General features: G+C 45.1%; 2 non-coding genes across 2 annotated transcripts; both read left to right on the forward strand.

Moving 5' to 3' along the window:
• Positions 1 to 396: 396 nt before the first annotated feature.
• trnav-uac (transfer RNA valine (anticodon UAC)) lies at positions 397 to 469 on the forward strand. Its single transcript has one exon. It is a non-coding gene; the product is annotated as a tRNA-Val (tRNA).
• A 5048-nt stretch (positions 470 to 5517) lies between these two features.
• Positions 5518 to 5590, forward strand: trnai-uau (transfer RNA isoleucine (anticodon UAU)). Its single transcript has one exon. It is a non-coding gene; the product is annotated as a tRNA-Ile (tRNA).
• Positions 5591 to 22123: the final 16533 nt, after the last annotated feature.

Raw genomic sequence — 22123 nt, forward strand, 5'->3', positions numbered from 1 at the left:
ATACTCGATCAATTCGTCAAATAAATATAAATGAGGTCTGTGAGACGATTAGTAATTGCTGTAATCACCATGAATATCCCCATTACTTTCTGTTACGGACCGAACTTACAGATTCTCTTGTTTCTCCTGCCCGTTGCTGGACACGTGTTCCGGGTTTAATTTTGAGTTCGCTGATCGCGGGGAGATGGTAGGAGCCTCTGTGGCCCCACTGTGAGGATGTGGAAGTGAACACGGTGGCTGGGTGATCCGTGACATTTCTGTAAAGGGCAGCGTTGGAGAAGGATTGAGAGCTTTCAGTGTGGGACAGAAGTTGTTTCAGGTGAGCCAACACATTCCCGATCAGCACAGAGGGAGCTCACTGGTCAGCTCCCCTCTGTTGGGGCCGCTGTGCCAGAGGTTTTCGTAGTGTAGTGGTTATCATGTTTGCTTTACGCGTGAAAGATCCCTGGTTCAATCCCGGGCGGAAACATTATGTTTAAAGTTGCTATAGTGCAACACTCCGAAGCGAGTTTAGTTTCCTGACAAATGCTGCCTGACCTGCTGAGATTTCCAGCAATTGCTGTTTTTATTTGCTATTTATTCTCCCGGCAAAAGGGCTCCCTTATTCCTGAATTGCTCTAAATATCACTTCAATAAATAGATAACTTTGAGTGAGAGAAAACGGATCCACTGGGGACCTTTCGCGTGTGAGGCCAACGTGATATCCGCTACACTGCAGCCCATCAAAGGGCGAGAAACCACTGAATATAAAGGATGAGCTCACAAATATCAGGGGCAGTGCAGTCTGGTCAACGTCAGACCCTCCTTTCTTATTCAGCAGTGGCATGAACGGGAGTCAGACGCCACAAAATTTCATTAAAGACACAAATACAAGTATAACTTCCAAATCTTTTCACTGTAAAATTCTTTCATTTTATTTGAAATCCTACGATGTTGAATCTGAAAATGAGTACCGTGGGATTTTATCTTCACTACTGATTCTATTTTCTGTGCATGGTCGGATTAACCGGTGCTGTTAAATTTGACAAAAGTTGCCCCAGATTCCTGGTGTCATCAGCAATGAAGATTTTGAAACAATCCCCGACAAAAATTGTGTAAAATGGGATCTGGTTTAACAGTTAACATGCAAAACACAGAAGAAATGATTGAAGTATCGACTGTCCCTCAGTCAGCATTTCTTTCATTGTGCAAAAGATGACATTGGGTTATGTAATGATGCTTTCCCGTGAAATAAAAACAAAAGTTCAACAAAAAAACGGACGGTGACTGGCAAGTGAGCGCTGCTTCTGACTCCGAGTGGAAATGGGCAGGGATTTTAAAGCCCTTAATTTAAGGAGCGTTCATATAGATAAACATCTCATATTCGTCGTGTACAGCTAGTGGTGCAACGGTAACACATCTCACTCGAGATGAGGACATTGCTATCGAAATCATGTCAGGGTTCCTGACCTTTGGGATCATTCCGGAATCAATATTTTCTTTACTGTGTCTTAATAACCAGACCCTTGATCCAAGATCTGTCTCACTGTTTCCCCGGTGTCAGGCAGAGATACGCCTGCTGCCCTCATTTATTTCATGTGACAGGACACAAAAGTTCTAAATCAACCTGCAAGGGGCCAAACACAGTAGCACCTAGTCAGGATGGCTGAGCAGTCGAAGGTGCTGTGTTTGGATTGCAATTGCATGTGGAGGAGTGGGTTCAAATCCAATGTCTGATACTTTCTGCTTTCAATCATAAAGTGAAACTCATTGTTTGACACCTCGACCAACTCTTCAAAAGTGGCATTCTGCAGTTCACCTGCTCACTTAACATTTCCGTCTTACCTGGTGCTGAAAGTGGAGATGTTTCCGCAGTGTAGCGGTTAACACGTTCGCCTCACACGCGAAAGCTCACCGGGTGGGAATATTTTCTGGAGCTTTCTCCTCATGCATGCTCAGGGGCAAGTTTGTTCTCCTGTGAAAAGTCATGAGATGATAAACATGTAAGGATTCGGAGCCAGAGTAGGCCATTCGGCCCCTCGAGCCTGGTCCACCATTCAAGAAGATCCTGGCAGTTCCTCGACAGCAAGTTTAAACATCTGGGGCGGAGCCAACAGGCGCCTGGCTGCAATCAGCGACAAAAACCCGCATTTGGCAGAAGCCCCGCTCGATCAATTGGGAGAGCATGAAACTCTTAATCTTAGGGTCACTGGTTCGAGCCCCGCGTTGGGGCTTTTTGTTCAAGGTTATCCTGCATTCACTGGAAAACATCATTAATTAATCGATGATCTTCATTTGCATAATTAAAGAAATGCTAACTGAATGAAAGTCAATAATTTAATAATTTTGGACAAACAAGTGAAAGACACCTGGTGCTGGTGGGCAGTTTTGTTGCCTTTATCATTGATGCTTGATCTACAAGTCTAGTTGTCAAATCGTGTGCTCAACCGTCAGTTAACTGTTACAAATCAGCGGAGGAGAAATCAGTTTGTTGCTGCATTTACCTGCACAATGTGTGCTGAGATTATCTGTGCAATATGCATTCAGCTGGATGAATAAAAGCAACACTTTTTGAAATGCAGGCACTGCATGTTTTGCACTCAACAAAACGTTGCATTTTCTTATCATGCCAAATATTTAACATTAATGCATTGCAATGCCAACACACTTTTTACCTGGCAAGACTGAAGTACAAGCTGTGATGAACAGTGTGAAACAGAAACAGCTACTTGAGAACCCATAGCCTCGACGGTATCTGTGTGAATTGCTCTGCGCCGAAAATTGGCAGAGCGTAAAGTGGGGAAACTAACGGTGTGGATGAGAAAAGGCCGAGCCAAAGTGTAATGTTGGAGATGATCTTGTTTTTGAGAAATGTTTCAAAGAATTTGGCATCGTTGGTTCCATGGTGTAATGTTGAGCACTCTGGACATGAATCCAGCGATCTGAGTTTAAATCTCGGTGGAAACTGAATGCTTGCTGTCGCAGCTGCTAAAAATTTGGGACAAACAAGTGAGAGACAGCTGGTGCTGGTGGGAAGTTTTGTTGCCTTTGTCATTGATGCTTGATCTACAAGTCTAGTTGTCAAATCCTGTGCTCTGTATTAGCACAGTCCCGCATTGCTGAACTCTTTGCTTCAGCATGCAGTCTGAAGTTTGGATTAATCACAGGAAGATTGAAGTTTGGATGGTAAAGAGACTATGAGACAATGTGGTGCCTTCAGCCAGTGAGATGAGTAACTGGTCATTGTCTGGATGTTAAATATGTGAGTACCTTGTTACGGTGGGAATAATGGAAACTCAGTACTAAACGATTTGATGATGTCTGTATGTTAAATATTTGAGTGTAACCTTGTTCCTATTTAATGACATCTGTAAGTTAAACAAGCAACATTAAGTCTGTCTGTTAAAAGATTCAGAAAGCAGTTAGTCAGGATTGTCTAAATGCAAAGAATAAGAGTTCAAAGGCTTTTTCAGTATAAAGATGAGACATTTATGGACTGCAGAGACACAGACAGCAGAGACACTGGACATTCGGAAGGTGTGTGTCTCAAGCAGCCACGGAAATCGAAGCAAGCTGCCTTTGTGAAGTGTTCTCAGTAACTTTCATACTTGGTTTGTTTAGTATGAATGTTTAAATAAAAGACCCGATCCTGCCTTTACTACAACGGAGTGTGTGCGGGTAATTCGACATTGAAAGCAACGAAGCGAAAAGAGCAAGACAGCCGTTTACAACATTTTGATGATCCCGACGTGATTTTCGAAAGTTCGTTGGCTTATTCGAAGCCCCCGACATGAAGCAGAAATTTGGCTGAGTTGTTGGAATAAGTGTTTCCCACACATCAGTTCGAGGGTGAGCATTCTCTTAGTTGTCGTGATTAAAGGGATCTTCAGTTAGTAATGGGAGGCTCAGGGGATATTCCAGTTGAGCTCCAGTCATTTCTTAATGAGTGGATTGAGTCGAAAGGGGGAACTTATGGGATAAGACAGGAAACAATGACAGGAGGATGGAGAGAGACACGGCAGTCCTTAGTGGAGGGTGTCCAGTTAAAAAAGATTAAAGGGTTTGGGTTAAAAAGTGATAAAAAGAGAAAAGCGTTAGTGTTGCAGTGTCTCATGCTGGGGATTCAAACATTAGGAGAAGAGGCTGAGGCTCGAGATAGGGAAGTCTCAGAACTCAGAGAGCAGCTAACAGCAGTGAGTAAAGAATTAGAGAATTGGTGATTTCAGGCACTCGGGCAGCCAGGACTGTTCTGACACTGGATCAGCATCTTGCTGATGAACAGAAGCGTAATCAAGATCTAGAGAAAGGAATATCTAAGCTGCAGCAGATGGTGGTATTCGGTTGCCCAGCGGAGACAGCAATTGATAAAGCCGGGTGGTATTCGGAGGATTCCCTGGGTCTGAGAATTTTTACGCAATATCAAAATTCGGGGCAGAATAATGGGCCCGGCCGGGATTTGAACCCAGAATTTCTCGCAAATTTTATTTAATCTCGACTCAGCAACAATCATGCTGTTCGATCAACAAACCAAATGTTTGACAATCATAAGATAATGTGTAACCATGATAAAAGCAAGTTTTTGTATGTCGCTACTCTTGATTAGAGAAGCACATGAGACCGAATCAGTGACTTTGCTTTTTCGACCTGTCTTCTGAAGCGCCGCTCGGTCCCACTCCGACAGTCAATGAGCTGTTGAGAGGTTAGTGTATCCAGGCTGCGGGTGGCCACCCCGAGCGCAGCAGAGGGGTTTCTGCATTAGTTCTGGGTGGGGACAATATTTCCCCTTCTCTCTTCCTCTTGTCAATATCCCTGTGCTTTTATTTCTCTATTTATTCCCCCTGACTCAGTTTCTCGTGTTTAAAAGGGAACAAAAGATGAAATGGGTGTCACTGTGGAACAATTTCTCTCGCTCAAAGTTAGATGCACCACCGTTACGCCATGAGGTCTCGGCAGCTACAAGTTGATATTCAGGTCCATAAAAAATATATATTTTTATATTTATACAAATTATCGAAGCTGTTCCCTGGTCGAGTGGTTAAGATCCCGAGTATTAACCCTTTCCATTCTCAATCAGTTCATCACAGAAACATCTTTGAGGTGTGTGAGAGGATTAATGATTGCTGTAATCGCCGTTAATAACCCCACTACTACCTGTTACAGAATGAGCTTACACATTCTCCTGCTTCTCCTGCCCTTTGCCGGATACGTGTTCGGGGTTTAATTTTACAAACTGGGCGAGTTCACTGATCGCGGGGAGATGGTAGGAGCCTCTGTGGCCCCACTGTGAGGATGTGGAAGTGAACACGGTGGCTGGGTGATCCGTGACATTTATGTAAAGGGCAGCAGAGGAGAAGGATTGAGAACTTTCAGTGTGGGACAGAAGTTGTTTAAGGTGAGCCAACACATTCCTGATCCTCCTCTCTTCTTAAATAATCCCCGAAGTCGAGGCTGACTTGCTTCCACATTAAAAAGCAGTGGTGATCAGCATAGAGGGAGCTCACTGGTCAGCTCCCGTCTGTTGGGGCTGCTGTGACAGAGGTTTCCGTAGTGTAGCGGTTATCACGTTCGCTTTATATGTGAAAGATCCCCGGTTTAATCCCGGGTGGGAACATTATGTTTAAACTTGCTGGGGATGAACAATCGGAGCTGAGTTTAGTCTCCTGGCAAATGCTGCCTGACCTGCTGAGATTTCCAGCATTTGCTGTTTTTATTGATTAAAGTATCGACTCTCCCTCAGTTAGCATTTCTTTCATTGTGCAAAAGAAAGTGATGGGTTAATTAATGATGGTTTTCTGTGAAAGCAACACAAAAGTTTAAGAAATAAACATACGGTGACTGGCAGGTGAGCGCTGCTTCTGACACCCGGTGGGAATGGGCGGGGATTTTAAAGCCCCTTGTATTGCAGAACCTTCATATAGACGAACATCTGAGGCTCACTGCATAGGTATCGTGGTGCAGTGGTAGTGAGTCTGCTTTCTGATCAGAAGATTGTGTGTTCAAATCATTTGAGGTCCCTGTCGTTTTGGGTAATTCCAGAGTTAATATTTTCTTTGCTGTTTCTCAATAACCAGACCCTTGCTCCAAGATCTGTCTCACTGTTTCCCCGGTGTCAGGCAGAGATACGCCTGCTGTCCTCATTTATTTTATGTAACAGGCCACAAAAGTTCAAAATCAAACTGCAGGTGGCCACACATAATATTGAGCAGTCAGGATGGCCGAGCGGTCTCAGTTGCTGCATTCAGGTTACAGTCTGCTTTCAAAGCGTGGGTTCCGTAGTGTCGTGGTCATCACATTTGCTTAACACACGAAAATTTCCTGGTTCAAAACCAGCTGAAAATGTGTTTAATTAAAGATGAAAACATTGAATAATGTGCATTTCTGGTTCAGTATTAACAAAGCACAATGTCTCCCAGTCCTGCTATATTTGCTGAATACTCTGGACAGTTCGGTACACATTCAAACTCTACTGTTTCCAGCCCTGACGGTGCAGAAAGCCCCTCTCAAAGCTGCACATTCCGGCTGCTTTCAGTTGAGTTGTGAGAGATTATTGACGGATCCTGCAGCTGTGAAAAGGAATGATGTGTTAGAGGGGTCATCAAACGAGGCCATGTGTGTTGAATTAAAGAACAAAAAAGGGGCGATCACACTCCTGGGAGTGCACTATCGACCCCCGGGCAGTTAGAGGGAGATAGAAGATCAAATATGTGGGCAGACTGCTGAGAAGTGCAAAACCTATAGAGCTGTAAAAGTGGAGGATTTCAACCTGAATATTAACTGGGAAAATGATAGTGTGAATGGGATAGATGGTGGAGAATTCCTAAAATGCATTCAGGAGAACTTCTTTATCCAGTATATAACAAGCCCATCAAGGGAGGGGCGGTTTTGGACTAGGTCTCGTGATCGAAGAGGGGCAGGTAGAAGGGGTATCAGTGAGAGAGCATTTTGGTGCGAGTGATCATACTCTGTAAGGTTCAGTGTTGTTAAGGAAAAGGACAAAGGGGACCAGGAATAAAAGTTCTCAATTGGGGTAAAGCCAATTTTGCTGAGCTGAGATGGAATTTCGCCAAAGTGGACTGAGAACGGCTACTTGCTGGTAAATCAGTGTCAGAGCAGTGGCAGGCATTCAAGGAGGAGATCCTGAGGGGACAGAGCAAGCATGTTCCCTTAAAACAAAGGTGGGACGAACAAATCTAGAGCTCCCAGGATGTCAGGGGACATACAGGGAAAGTTATGGAAAAAAAATGGAAGCATATGACAGATACCGATAACTCAATACTGCAGAAACTCTCGAGGTGCAGAGGTGCAATTAAAAAATACATCATGAAAACAAAGAGAGAGCATGAGAGAATGTTGGCAATTAAAATCTGGGAAAACCCAAAGATGTTTTATAAATACATTAAGAGCACGATGATAACAAGATAAAGAGTGGGGCCTATCAGAGTCCATAAAGGGAATCTGTACGCGGAGGTGGAAGACTTGGGTAGGATTCTTTATGGATACTTTGCATCTGTTTTCACAAAAGAGAGGGGCGATGTGGACTTTGCAATGAGGATGGAGAAGTGTGAAATATTAGATGAAATAAACATAGTGAGAGAGCAAGTATTGGTGGTTTAGCAGCTTTGAAAGTGGATAAATCCCCAGGCCCGGATGAAATTTATCCCAGGCTTATATGAGCAGCAAAAGAGGAAATAGCAGAGGCTCTGACCACCATTGTCCAATCCTCACTGGCTACAGGTGTGAGGCCAGAGGATTGGAGCACTGCTAATGTTGTACCTTTGTTTAAAAAGGGAGAAAGGGATTGAGTAAATACAGGCTTGCCAGCCGAACCTTTTACATTTATTCGTAAAAATCCTGAGGGACAGGATAAATCTTCATTTGAAAACACATGTATTAATCAAGGATTGTCAACCTGAATTTGTCAAGGGAATTTGTCTGACTCAGTTCATTGCATTTTTCAAGGAGGTAACCAGGAGGGTTGATGAGGGCTGTGGTATGATGTAATATATATGCACTTTAGCAAAGCTTTAGATAACGTCGCACTTGGCAGACTGGTTACGAATGTAAATGCCCATGGCATTCAAGGGCAAAGTGACAAGTTGGGTCCAAAATTTGTTCAGAGGCAGGAATCAAAGCGTAATGGTTGATGGGTGATTTTGTGATCCAGTGGGGTTCCGCAGGGCTCAGTGCTGGGTCCCTTGCTTTTTTTGGTATACATCAATGACTTGGACTTAAATGTTGTGGCTATGAGTAAGAAGTTTGCAGATGACACTAAAATACGCTGTGTGGTTGATAATTAAGAAGAAAGTGGCGAACTACAGGTAGATATCAATGTACTGGTCAGGTGGACAGAACTGTGGCAAATGGAATTCAATTCGGATAAGTGTGAGGTAATGCATTTGGGGAGGTTTAACAAGGCAAGGGAATACACATTAAATGGTACGACACTGAAAAGTGTAGAGGAACAAAGGGACCTTGGAGTGCAGTTCCACAGATCCCTGAAGGTAGCAGGCCAGGTCGATAATGTGGTTAAGAAGGCATATGGAATACTTGCCTTTATTAGTCAAGGCATGGAATACACGAGCAAGGAGGTTATGCTTGAACTGTACAAAACACTGGCTACACCACAGCTGGAGTACTGCGTGCAGTTCTGGTCACCACATTACAGGAAAGATGTGATTTCACTGGAAAGGGTGCAGAGGAGATTTACTGGAATGTTGCCTGCTCTGGAGAATTTTGGCTATGAGGATAGTTTGGAGATGCTGAGTCTGTTTTCTTTGGAACAGAGGAGTCTGAGCGGAGACCTGATTGAGGTGTATAAAATTGAGCGGCCTGGATAGAGTGGATAGGAAGGTCCTGTTTCCTTTGGCAGGGGGGTCAACAGCCAGGGGGCATAGAATTAAAGTAATTGGGGGAGGTTTGCGGAGATATGAGGTTTGAGGAGATATGAGGGGACATTTCATCACCCAGAGGGTGGTGGGGGTCTGGAACTCAATGCCTGAAAGGGTGGTAGAGGGAGGGACCCTCACCACAGTTAAAAGATACGTGGATGTGCACTTAAAGTGCCACAACCTACAGAGCTCTGGACCGAGAGCTGGAAAGTGGGATTAGGCTGGATAGCTCTTGGTCGGCCGGTGTGGATACGATGGGCCGAAATGGCCTCACTCTGTGCTGAAACTTTCTGATTATATGATTCTTTTAATATATATATATATATATATATAATATATACAATTATTGTAATTTTTCCTTGGTGGTCGAGTGGTTAAGATCCCGAGCACTAACCCTCTTTCTATTCTCAATCAGTTTATCACATGAAAATAATTGAGGTCTGTGAGAGGATGAATAATTGCATACCTCGGGAGCCTATTATCAGCGAGGGCAGGCATCGACGACGAGGTTCAACACTGCCTCCAGTGCGCCTGTGCATCCTTCGGCCGCCTGAGGAAGAGAGTGTTCGAAGTCCAGGCCCTCAAATCTGCCACTAAGCTCATGGTCTTCAGGGCTGTAGTGATACCCGTCCTCCTGTATGGCTCAGAGACATGGACCTTATACAGTGGGCACCTAAAGTCGCTGGAGAAATACCATCAATGATGTTTCTACAAAATCCTGCAAATCCCCTCGGAGGACAGACGCACCAACGTTAGCGTCCTCAATCAGGCCAACATCCCCAGCATCGAAGCACTGACCACACTCGACCAGCTTCGTTGGGCTGGCCACATTGTTCACATGCCTGACACAATACTCCCAATGCAAGTGCTCTACTCTGAACTCCGACACGGCAAGCGAGCCCCAGGTGGGCAGAGGAAAGGTTTCAAGGACACCCTCAAAGCCTCCCTGATAAAATGCAACATCCCCACCAACACCTGGGAGTCCCTGGATAAAGACCGCCCAAAATGAAGGAAGAGCATCTGGAGGGTGCTGAGCACCTCGAGTCTCATCACCGAGAGCTTGCAGAAAACAAGCGCAGGCAGCAGAAGGAGTGTGCAGCAAACCAGTCCCACCCACCATTTCCTCCAACCACTGTCTGTCCCACCTGTGACAGAGACTGTAATTCCCATATTGAACGGTTCAGTCACCTGAGAACTAACTTTTAGAATGGAAGCAAGTCTTCCTCGATTTCGAGGGACTGCCGATGATGATGATGAATTGCTGTAATCACCGTTAATATCCCCGTTACTTTCTGTTACACACTGAGTTTACAGACTCTCTGGCTTCTCCTGCCCTTTGCGGGACACTTGTTCCGGGTGTAACTTTACAAACTGGGTGAGTTCGCTGATCGCGGGGAGAAGGCAGGAGTCTCTGTGGCCCACTGTGAGGATGTGGAAGATGTTGTGTATCTGTAAAGCATGCACTCCCATGTTCCGCCACCAGGGAGTGCATTCCCTGAAGTCCCAAGGTATCCCAGCATGGGGCACCTCCAACGAGCTTGCAAACGTGCTGCAAGCTCTGCAAAACCTGCTAACCACTACGTGGCAGAGGAAGATCAGTCCAGGGTGGATTAAAGCAATCTCAAGCCTCAGAGAGAGGAGGCAGATTCTGAGGTACATGGGGTGCACACGTTTTCGACGAAATGTCCATCTATAATGCTAAATGTAAAATTGAATGGCTTACCCGTAGCCATGAAACTGGACACTAGCGCTAGCCAATCCATCATGAGTAAAAAGATGTTCGAGAGATTGTGGTGCAACAAGGCATTCAGACCAGCCCTGAGCCCCATCCACCCGAAACTGAGAACGTACACCAAAGAGCTTATCACTGTCCTGGGCAGCGCCATGATCCAGGTCACCTATGAGGGCACGGTGCCCGAACTGCCACTTTGGAATGTCCCGGGCGATGTCCCCACACTGCTTGGAAGGAGCTGGTTGGGCAAAATCTGCTGGAACTGGGATGACATCCGAGCACTATCACATGTCGATGAGGTCTCATGGACCCAGATTCTTCATAAATTCCCTTCCCTTTTTGAGCCAGGCATTAGAAACTTTTCCGGGATGAAGGTGCGAATCCAGTTATTCCCAGAGGCACGACCCATTCACCACAAGGCGCGAGTGGTACCTCACATGATGAGGGAGAGAGTGGAAATTGAGCTGGACAGGCTGCAACGCAAGGGCATCATCTCCCCAAAGGAATTCAGCGAGTGGGCCGATTGTTCCAGTGCTCAAAAGTGATGGCATGGTCAGGATTTGCAGCGATTATAAAGTAACTATTGATCATTTTTCGCTACAGGACCAATACCCACTACCTAAGGCAGATGACATATTTGCGACGCTGGCAGGAGGCAAGACATTCACCAAGCTCGAACTAACTTCAGCCTACATGATGCAGGAGCTGGAGGAGTCTTCGAAGGGCCTCACCTGCATCAACACGCACAAGGGACTGTTCATTATAACAGATGCCCGTTTGGAATTCGGTCGGCTGCAGCGATCTTCCAGAAAAACATGGAGAGCCGACTCAAGTCGGTACCACGCACGGTGGTTTTTCAGGACGACATATTGGTCACGGATCGGGACACTGGCAAGCACCTACAAAACCTGGAGGAGGTCCTCCAGCAACTGAATCGCGTTGGGCTGCGGCTGAAGAGGTCGAATTACGTCTTCATGGCAACAGAAGTGGAGTTTTTGGGGAGAAAGGTGGCAGCGGACGGCATTCGGCCGACAGACGCCAAGACAGAGGCTATCAGGAAAGAGCCCAGGCCACAGAACATCACAGAGCTGCGGTCGTTCCTGGGACTCCTCAACTATTTTGCTAACTTCCAACCGTGGTTTAGCACCCTCTTAGAGCCCCTACATGTGTTAATTGCGTAAATGTGAGAACTGGGTATGGGGAAAAAAACAAGTAATTGCTTTTGAGAAAGCCAGAAACATTTTATGCTCCAACAAGCGGCTTGTATTGTATAACCCGTGTAAAAGACTTGTGCTAGCATGTGATGCGTCATCGTAGGGAGTTGGGTATGTATTATAACAAGCTAACATTGCGGGGAAGTTGCAAACTGTCGCCTATGCCTCCAGGAACTTGTCAAAGGCCAAGAGGGCCTCCAGCATGATTGAGAAAGAAGCATTAGCGTGTGTGTTCGGGGTAAAGAAAATGCATCAGTACCTGTTTGGCCTCAAATCTGAGCTGGAAACCGATCACAAGCCCCTCATATCCCTGTTCGCTGAAAACAAGCGGATACATACTAATGCCTCAGCCCGCATACAAAGGTGGGCACTCACGCTATCAGCGTATAACTATACCATCCGCCACAGACCAAGCACCGAGAACTGTGCGGATGCTCTCAGTCGGCTGCTATTGGCCACCACGGGGGTGGAAATGGCGCAGCCTGCAAACTTGTTGATGGTGGCACAACCCGCGGACTTGTTGATGGTCATGGAAGCGATTGAAAATGATAAATCACCTGTCACGACCAGCCAAGATCCTCTGCTGTCCCGAGTAAATAACTGTGTTCTGCATGGGAGCTGGGCCATTATCCCTGTTGAAATGCAAGAGCCAATCAAGCCGTTCCAGCGGCGAAAGGACAAGCTGTTCATTCAGGCAGACTGCCTGTTGTGAGGTAACTGCCGTAGTGCTAACCAAAAAGGGCAGGGAGACATTGATGTCAGATCTCCATAGCGTACACCCGGGTATACTAATGATGAAAGTGATAGCCAGATCCCACGTGTGCTGGCCCGGGAGACAGGTGGTCCTGTGTATGGCAATGCAGCGTGTGTGCTCAGTTGAACAACGCGCCCAGAGAGGCACCACTAAGTTTGTGGTCCTGGCCCACCAGACCATGGTCGAGGATCCATATCGACTATGCGGGCCCGTTTCTCAGTAAAATGTTCCTGCTGGTGGTGGATGCTTTTTCAAAATGGATTGAATGTGAAATAAAGTCGGGAAGCACCGCCACCGCCACCATTGAAAGCCTGAGGGCCATGTTTGACACCCACGGCCTGCCTGACTTACTGGTCATTGACAATGGGCCATGTTTCACCAGTGCCCAATTTAAAGAATTCCTGACCCGCAACGGGATCAAACATGTCACCTCGGCCCCGTTTAAACCAGCCTCCATTGGGCAGGCAGAGCGGGCAGTACAAATCATCAAACAGAGCCTTAAACGAGTCACAGAAGCATCAGTCCAAACCCGCCTGTCCCGAGTACTGCTCAGCTACCGCACGAGATCCTACTCGCTCACAGGGGTGCCCCCGGCTGAGCTACTCATGAAAAGGACACTTAAAACCAGACTCTCGCTGGTTCACCCCAACCTGCATGATCAGGTAGAGAGCAGGCGGCAGCAACAAAATGTAAACGATGGTCACGCCACTGTGTCACGGGAAATTGATCTGAATGACCCTGTGTATGTGTTAAACTATGGACATAGTCCGAAGTGGATCGCAGGCATGGTGATAGCTAAAGAAGGGAATAGGGTGTTTGTAGTCAAACTAGACAATGGACAAATTTGCAGAAAGCACCTGGACCAAACGAGGCTGCGGTTCACAGACTGCCCTGAACAACCCACAGCACCTTTTTTGAGTCCACAACACACACCCTAAGGATCAACGACACGACGCCGGACCAGGAAATCAAACTCATCACACCCAACAGCCCAGCAAGGCCAGGCTCACCCAGCAGCCCTGCAGGGACAACAATACGCCAGCCCAGCGAGTGCACAGCCAACACACCAGAACAGACATTTGTACCGAGGCGGTCCACCAGGGAAAGAAAGGCTCCCGACCGCCTCACCTTGTAAATAGTTTTCACTTTGACTTTGAGGGGGAGTGATATTGTGTATCTGTAAAGCATGGACTTTCATGTTCCGCCACCAGGGAACTCATCCCCTGAAGTCCCAAGGGATCCCAGCATCCCTTGGGAGCAGTGTACATAAGCCGGACCCTTCGGCCTGTTCCTCACTCTGGAGTGTCTTAATAAAGACTGAGGTCACTGTTACGTTAACCTCCCCGTGTGCAGTCTCATCTATGTTAGGGACACAATACAAACTGATAGCGTTGTTTAGCAGAATAAAAAAAATGCTAACAGGGACAGTCGAAACTTCAATAACTGAACATTATAATTTGTGAAACTTTAATTCTTGATGAAGTTTTATTGCCAATCTGATTTTACACACTCTGTATTTGAGGAGACTGGTTTTCAATGTTCATTGCTTATGCAACAATGTCCCCCGGACTGCTTTTGTTCAATTTTATTGCAAACAAGTTTTTGCTTCAAAAATAATGTTTCCACCCAGGAACCTTTCACACGTGAGGCGAATGTGATAACCGCTACAATACAGGAACTGTGGCTTAGCTCAGTGCCCAGAGAGAAGTGTTCAGCAACAAGCTGAAATGCTCATTCCCTCTCTCGGCAAAAAATTCCTTTCACAAACATTTCTCTGACCGGAACTGCACCAAACAACAATGTTCTCCTTTCAAATCATTAAACTCCCCAATTTCCACATCTGCAATTTTAAGGACAAGGACTGAAAGGGCTTTGCGATCAGAAAATTGCCGGAAACCCCTGTGGTTAATGACAGGGCTTTTGATGGTTGATTTCTGTACACACCTTGTGTTATGTATTTAACCCTTAGCCACCTGTATCACACCACCACCAGAGGGCATACCTGTTGGAGTCCCAATGAATCACAGCATCTTATTAAAGGAGCTAAGGTCACACTTACTCATTGTTCACAGGACTCAGTTTCATCCTTTATCATGAGCCTTTCAATTGGCGACGAGGCAACGAATAACCACGCAAGATTGCAAGGAACAGTTGGTATTGTGGAGAAGTTCTCAGAAGGGGATGATTGGGAGGCCTTCGTGGAGAGACTCGGCCAATACTTCGTGACCAATGAGCTGGAAGGAGACGAGAATGCTGCCAAATGAAGGGCAATCCTCCTTACCTTCTGTGGGGCAACAACATATGGCTTCATGAAGAATCTTCTAGCTCCGGTAAAACCAACAACTAAATTCTATGAAGAATTGTGTAGGCTGGTCCGGGAGCACCTAAATCCTAAAGAAAACGTTCTGATGGGGAGGTATCGGTTCTACACGTGCCAACGGTCGGAAGGCCAGGAAGTGGGGAGCTATGTTGCCGAACTATGGAGCCGCGCAGGACATTGCGAATGTGAGGGATTCCTAGAACAAATGCTGAGAGACTTTGTTTGTGCTTGGCATTGGCCATGAGGTAATCCTTTGCAAACTGTTGACTGTTGAAACTCAGAATCTGATCAAAGCCATAGCCAGGCAATTTCCACCAGTTTCTTTAAACCCAGTAACATAATTTATTTTGAGTGGGCTGGATGGAGGAACCATGATCCATGTAAAAAATTGTTATCGCTTTACATGAACTGAATGCTCATAAAAGTATTGGAGTGTGAACCCACTGGATAACAGCACAGCTGGCAATGTTTGCGGAATATATTTGTGCAGCCAAAACGCACAATAACAACCTGGAACCGTGCGGCACGGAATCCTCGGGGGAAAAGATTTAAAGGCTTCGTTTCTGGATGGGCTTGAACCACCAACCTTTGGGTTAACAGCAGAACGCACTAACCCATTGTGCCACAGACACTAACAAAAACATGTACTTCAAGACATCCCAAACCAGGGTGTCAGTCAGTTAAAGCTTCAGATTGCTCCAACCGGGATGGAACTTGTCCACTCTCAGTTGCACTTTTCCCAAATAAAGGGTGGGACATCCATTGTGGATGTGTGGAAGCAGTCTGGTCCCGCACATTGCAGACACTTCCATGTCACCACCAACCAGCTCTCCCACAACCGGTGTGATCTACCTTCCAGCCTTCCAGTGCCTTGTCTGTGACGAAGTATTCTGATTGTCCCGAAGCCGGTATTCGGTTTTAATTTCTTTTCAGCTCCTGACTGCGGATATTCCTGTGATTAAACGTGAACAAAATGCTGACAGGGACAGTTCAATTAATCATTTCTTTGCTTGGCGAAATTTCAAAGATTGAAAGCAACGGAAATCAACCCCAAATCTCGTCACCTACTCACAAACTCGATAAAACTTTGCATTTTATTTTCATGCCAAGCATTTTGCATTAATGCATTGCAATGCCAACACACTTTTTACCTGGCAAGACTGAAGTACAAGCTGTGGTGAACAGTGTGAAACAGAAACAGCGACTTGAGAAAACATAGCCTTGACTTTGGCATCTGTGTGAATTGCTCTGTATCAAAAATTAGCAGAGCGTAAAGAGGGGAACCTGACACGATAGATGAGAAAAAGCCGAGCCAAAGTGTAATGTTGGAGATGATTTTGTTGTTTTTGTGAAATGTTTTGAAAATTTTAGCATTATTGGTTCCATGGTGTAATGGTCAGCACTTTGAGCTCTGCGTTCAGTGATCTGAGTTCAAATCTTGGTGGAAACTGAATTCTTGTTGTCCCAGTTGCTGAAAATTTGGGACAAACAAGTGAAAGACACCTGGTGCTGGAGGGCAGTTTTGTTGCCTTTGTCGTTGATGCTTGCAAGATCAAGATTAATTATCCAAGCTTTTATTTAGGCCCTGAGCTGGCTGAACAGAAGGTATGATTAAAACTACACATACGCTTAGAGCCACAAGATGACCACTCGTTGACCTCGGGCTCAAGGAAGGAATATAATATAAGGCGAGTGACACTTGGAAGGAGGGAATAAATTGGTATTTGATCATGCGTTGGAACAACCAATCACGTCACTGTTAAGGTCTGTCCATGTGCTAATCCCTATATGATTGCTGTGCAATTTGAGCAGCTCGTTGGAGATCCTTTCTCAGGGGCTCAGAATTGAGATGCTCCCCCTTCACGTGTTGGAATTAAAGTCACTGAACCTTATCCAAGGTGTCCATCTGTTGAATCCGGGCTTGTTAAAAGAGGAGAAGGGTGATTCTCCCCATCAGTAACACATTACAAAGTCGGTTGAGGTCAGCTGTTAAAATACATAACATTTTGAGTCGAGTTCTCTCGGGGAAGAGATAAGAAAACCGGTGTTTGGGAACAGAGTTATTTCACACCTCATGGGGACTAAGGCAATGTTCACATCACTGAACAACATTATTGACATATGACGGGAGATGGACAGTTGGGAAACACCTTTCAGAACCAGTCAGATAAGAGATGACAAATCAATGTAACTTCGCTGATAAGCAGTAAACCAACCGGTGTTTTTGTTGGAGAGGCACACACTTGGGTTTGTTGTATAATTGTGGGTGAGAACCCTTGTTCTGGAAATGTTCACGTTTGAACTCTTCCCTTGCATATGCTTGAATAAACCGGTTGAACCGAAGATTGTGCCTGAGTGATTCCTTGGTCATTATAGGAACGGGAGGGTGTCGATTCCTGATATCAGGTGTCCACCTTGAACAAGAGAAGTCTTCTTCTAACACCTACATTTGGTTAGTGCGAAACAGCAATGAAAATATTAATTCTGGAAGAACAATATCCCAAAGAACAGTGACTCCAACGTGATTTAGACACGCAGAATTCTGATCTGGAGTCAGACACGCGACCGTTGCACCACGAGGCCGACACAGTGAGCCTGAGATGTTCGTCTATATGAAGGTTCTGCAATACAAGGGACTTTAAAATCCCCGCCCATTCCTTCCGGGTGTCAGAAGCAGCGCTCACCTGACAGTCACCGCATGTCTTTTTCTTAAACTTTTGTGTTGCTTTCACGGGAAAGCATCATTAATTAACCCCTCACCTTCTTTTGCCAGTGAAAATAATGCTAACTTTGATCGATACCAGGTTAGTGCGCCGGACATAACCACTCGTCCACCAGGGAACAGCAACGAGACTTGACGATATATTTAGATATATTTATATGTGAACCTGAATATCAACGGCTAGCTGCCTAGCTCTCATGGCAAACGGTAGTGCATCTAACTTTGAGTGAGAGAAATTGTTCCACAGTGACACCCATTTCATCTTTTGTTCCCTTTTAAACACTAGAAACTGAGAGAGCGGGAATAAATAGAGAAATAAAAGCACAGGATATAGGCAAGAGGAAGAGAGAAGGGGAAATACTGTCCGCACCCAGAACTAATGCAGAAACCCCTCTGCTGCGCTCGGGGTGGCCACCCGCAGCCTGGATACACTAACGTCCCAACAGCTCATTGACTGTCGGAGTGGGACCGTGCGGCGCTTCAGAAGACAGGTCGAAAAAGCAAAGTCACTGATTCAGTCTCAACTGCTCCTCCAACCAAGAATAGCAACATACACAAAATATGCTCTTATAATAGTTACACCTTATCGCCGTGCTACTCAAAAAGTTGGCTCGTTGGTCTAGGGGTATGATTCTCGCTTCGGGGTTATTATTGTAAATTCACGAGCGATCCCGGCGAGCCCATTATTTTGCCGTGAATTTTGAAATTGTATCGAATCTTTGCAAAGAAAGACTTACATTTCTGCAGTGCCTTTCAGGAACTCATGACGCCCCAAAGTGCTTTACAGCCGTTGAGTTATGTTTGAAGTGTTGTAGTGTGGGGAAAGATGTGCCCAGATCACCCCACACGAACCTCAACTCTTTGCGAAGGAGTTTGGTGCAAATAATCAGATGCCTCAGGAACTTAGACTTTCTTTGAATGGGTTCTGCTTGTACCTGCATTCAAACTTGAAACAGCAACTGGGCTTCCATCTCACGGGAGCAGCATGTAGTGGTTTGCGAGTAGGTGACGAGGTTTGGGGTTGATGTGCGTCGCTTTCAATCTTTGAAATTTCACCAACCAAAGAAATGGTGAATCCAACTGTCCCTGTAAGCATTTTGTTCACGTTTAATCACAGGACTATCCGCAGTCAGGAGCAGAAAATAAATTAAAACCTAACACCAGCTTCGGGACAATCAGAATACTTCGTCACAGACAAGGCACCGGAAGGCTGGAAGGTAGATCACACCGGTTGTGGGAGAGCTGGTTGGCGGTGACATGGAAGTGTCTGCAGTGTGCGGGACCAGACTGCTTCCACATATCCACAATGAATGTCCCACCCTTTATTTGGGAAAAGTACAACTGAGAGTGGACAAGTTCCATCCGGGTCGGAGCAATCCAAAGCTTTAACTTATTGACACCCACCCTGGTTTTGCATGTCTTGCAACATGCTCTTCCATCAGTCTCTGTGATGTAATGGGTTAATGCATTCGGTTTTTATCTGAATGGTTGGTGGTTTGAGCCCACCCAGGGGTGAAGCCTTTAACTGTTTTTTCCCCGAGGATTCGGTGCCGCACAGATCCAGGTTTTCATTGTGCGTTTTGGTTGTACGAATATATTCTGCAAACATTGACAGTTGTGCTGTTATCCAGTGAGTTCCCACTCCAATACTTTACTGAGCATTCAGCTCAAGTAAAACAATTACATTTTTGGATCATGTTCTGCCATCCAGCCGACTAGAAATAAATTAAGTAATTATGTTTAAAGAAAAGGACAATAATGACATCAAGCATTACGATGCAGCAATGCAGCAATGCAGCATTCCCTGGTGGTCCAGTGATTAGGATTCGGCGCTCTCACCACCGCGGCCCTGGGTCGATTTCCAGCCAGGGAAATTGCACTTCCACCAAAATTAAAACCTTATAAGAAAGAGTTACATGCATCTCATGTGGAAAAAAAGATTCATTGATTTAAACATCATTAATTAATCCATTGTAGAACTTCAATCATTCATTTTGCCCTGAGTACGTGAGGAACTTTTATCCCGACCTCATTGTATTTTAGGAGCATGGTCCAGCCCCGGTATCTACACCTGTGAAAGTAGGAAACTGCTGGAAATACACAACAGGACGGGTAGCCTTTGACAAACAATTAAACCCAGGTTACAGACTCTCTCCCTTCCCCTGCCCTTTGCGGGACACTTGTTTCCCTTTAATTTTACAGACTGACTGAGTTCACTAACCGCGGGGAGAGAGTAGGTGCCTCCGCGGCCCCACTGTGTTAACATGGAAGATAACACGATGGGGATGTGGGGTGGTGGCTGGGATCAGTGACATGTTTGTGTAAAGGGCAGCGGAGGAGACGGATTGACAGCTGTCAGTGAGGGACAGAAGTTGTTAAAGGTGAGCCAATACATTCCCGATCAGCACAGAAGGCATTCACTGGTCAGCTGCCCTCTGCTGTACTTCTGGTCAGAGCGGTTTCTGCAGTGGAGCCGTTATCACGTTTGCTTTCCACGCGAAAGTATCCCGTGCAGGAAGATTATGTTTAAACTTGCTGTGGATGAACAGTTATGCGTGAGTTTATTCTCCTGTCAAAAGGGCGACAGTGGCTTCTCCGTTATTCTTAAATTGCTCTTTATTTCACTTCACTAAATTGTTCCAGACTGTCGCCCACTTCATCTTTTGTTCCGCTTTGAGCACATAAAATGAGGCCGGGGCAATAAATACAGAAAACAAAGCAGAGGGATACAGACAAGAGGAAGACGGAAGGGGAAATATTGTCCCCACCCAGAACTAATGCAGAAACCCCTCTTTGCGCTCGGGGTGGCCACCCACAGCCTGGATACACTAATGTCCCAACAGCTCATTGACTGTCGGAGTGGGACCGTGCGGCACTTCAGAAGACAGGTCGAAAAAGCAAAGTCACTGATTCAGTCCCATATGTTTCTCTGCCTGACACCGGGAAACAGTGAGATGGGTTTTGGAGCATAGATCTGGTTATTGTGAAACAGCAAAGAAAATATTAAGCCCAGAATTAAACTCTATAACATGTGTCCTGCTCGTTTAGTGGTTAGGTGCTCACAGAGGGAGCTCGAGTTCGGAATGTGACTGAAGGACAGTCGAAACTTCAATAACTGAACTTTAATAATTGCAGGATGAAATGTTATTCCCGATCTGAATTTACACACTCGATATTTTCGGAGATTTAAAATGTTCATTGCTCATCAGACAGGGAACCTGGGGCGACTTCTGTTCAATTTATTTTACAGCAAATATATTCTAAAATAAAGCACGCGCCAGGGACATTTCATGTGTGAGGCAAACGTGATTACCGCTACACTACAGAAGCCTTTGCCTCACCCAGTGCCCTGGTTCATCATTTGTACCAAATTAACCCCAATGAGATAGGGATAAAAATTCCTCACATGCTCAGGGCAAAATAAATGGTTGAAGTTTTACAAAAGAATTTCATAGATTAATTAATAATGTTTAAATAGATAATTCTTATTTGTTATACATGATTTGCATATAGATTTGTGAAATAGATGAAATCTTGTTTTTATAAGGTTTTGAATTAAAAGTGCAACTTCCCAGGGTGGGAATCAAACCCAGGACAGAGCGGTGAGATCACCAAGTCCTTACCACGAGACCACCAGCAAATTATAAATTGTATTATTGCTGCATCGTTATAGTTGGTGACATTGTTGTCGTTTTCAATCCACTTGATTCACACCAAAACAAATTGTAACCATAATCATAAATTCACGCCACTTTGAGATCATATTCAAATGATTTGCTGAATCCACCCCTTACACCATTGCAACACAGGTTCGATTCTTGGTCAGGGAGATAATATTTACAACACGATTATCAAACTAAAAACCGTATATCATTGATGACATGCAGCTAATGAGACAAGTAAGAATTCATTTAATCACCATCAATTAACTGATAACTTTCTTTTGCAGAATGAAAGAATTGATAATGTGGTTACTGAGGGACAGTGGTGGTTTCAATCATTTATTTTCTCTTTACATGTGATGAACTTTTATCCCTATCTCGTTTACACACTGAATTTTAGGAGAATGGTTTAAATTTTAAGTTCTTATGACTCAAGGAATCCGGTGCAACTTCTGTTAAAATTAACAAAACCGGCTACTTTAGAGAAAAAATATTCTCGAACATAATGTTTTAGATCATGCCCCGGCCGATCATTCTTCGGTGCAAAGTGGATGAACTGACCCTTCCCCACATTGAACCCCAGTAATCACAGTTAAGGGGAGATTTAATAGAGGTTTTCAGAATTATGGGAAAACTGTTTCCACGGGCAGGAGTGTCGGTAACAGACATAAGATAATTGGTAAAAGGAAAAATCCGGGGCGGGGGATATGGGGAGAGGAGATAGATTTTTACTCAGCGAGGTGTTACGATCTGGAATGCACTGTTTAAAATGTTTTGTTCTCAGGTAAGAAGGCAATGTTCAGGAATAAGGTGAAATGATGAATCTTCTGCACTGACTCTCTTTAACAAACA

Source organism: Pristiophorus japonicus, unplaced genomic scaffold (assembly GCF_044704955.1).
Source record: "Pristiophorus japonicus isolate sPriJap1 unplaced genomic scaffold, sPriJap1.hap1 HAP1_SCAFFOLD_332, whole genome shotgun sequence".
NCBI classification, from domain to species: domain Eukaryota; kingdom Metazoa; phylum Chordata; class Chondrichthyes; family Pristiophoridae; genus Pristiophorus; species Pristiophorus japonicus.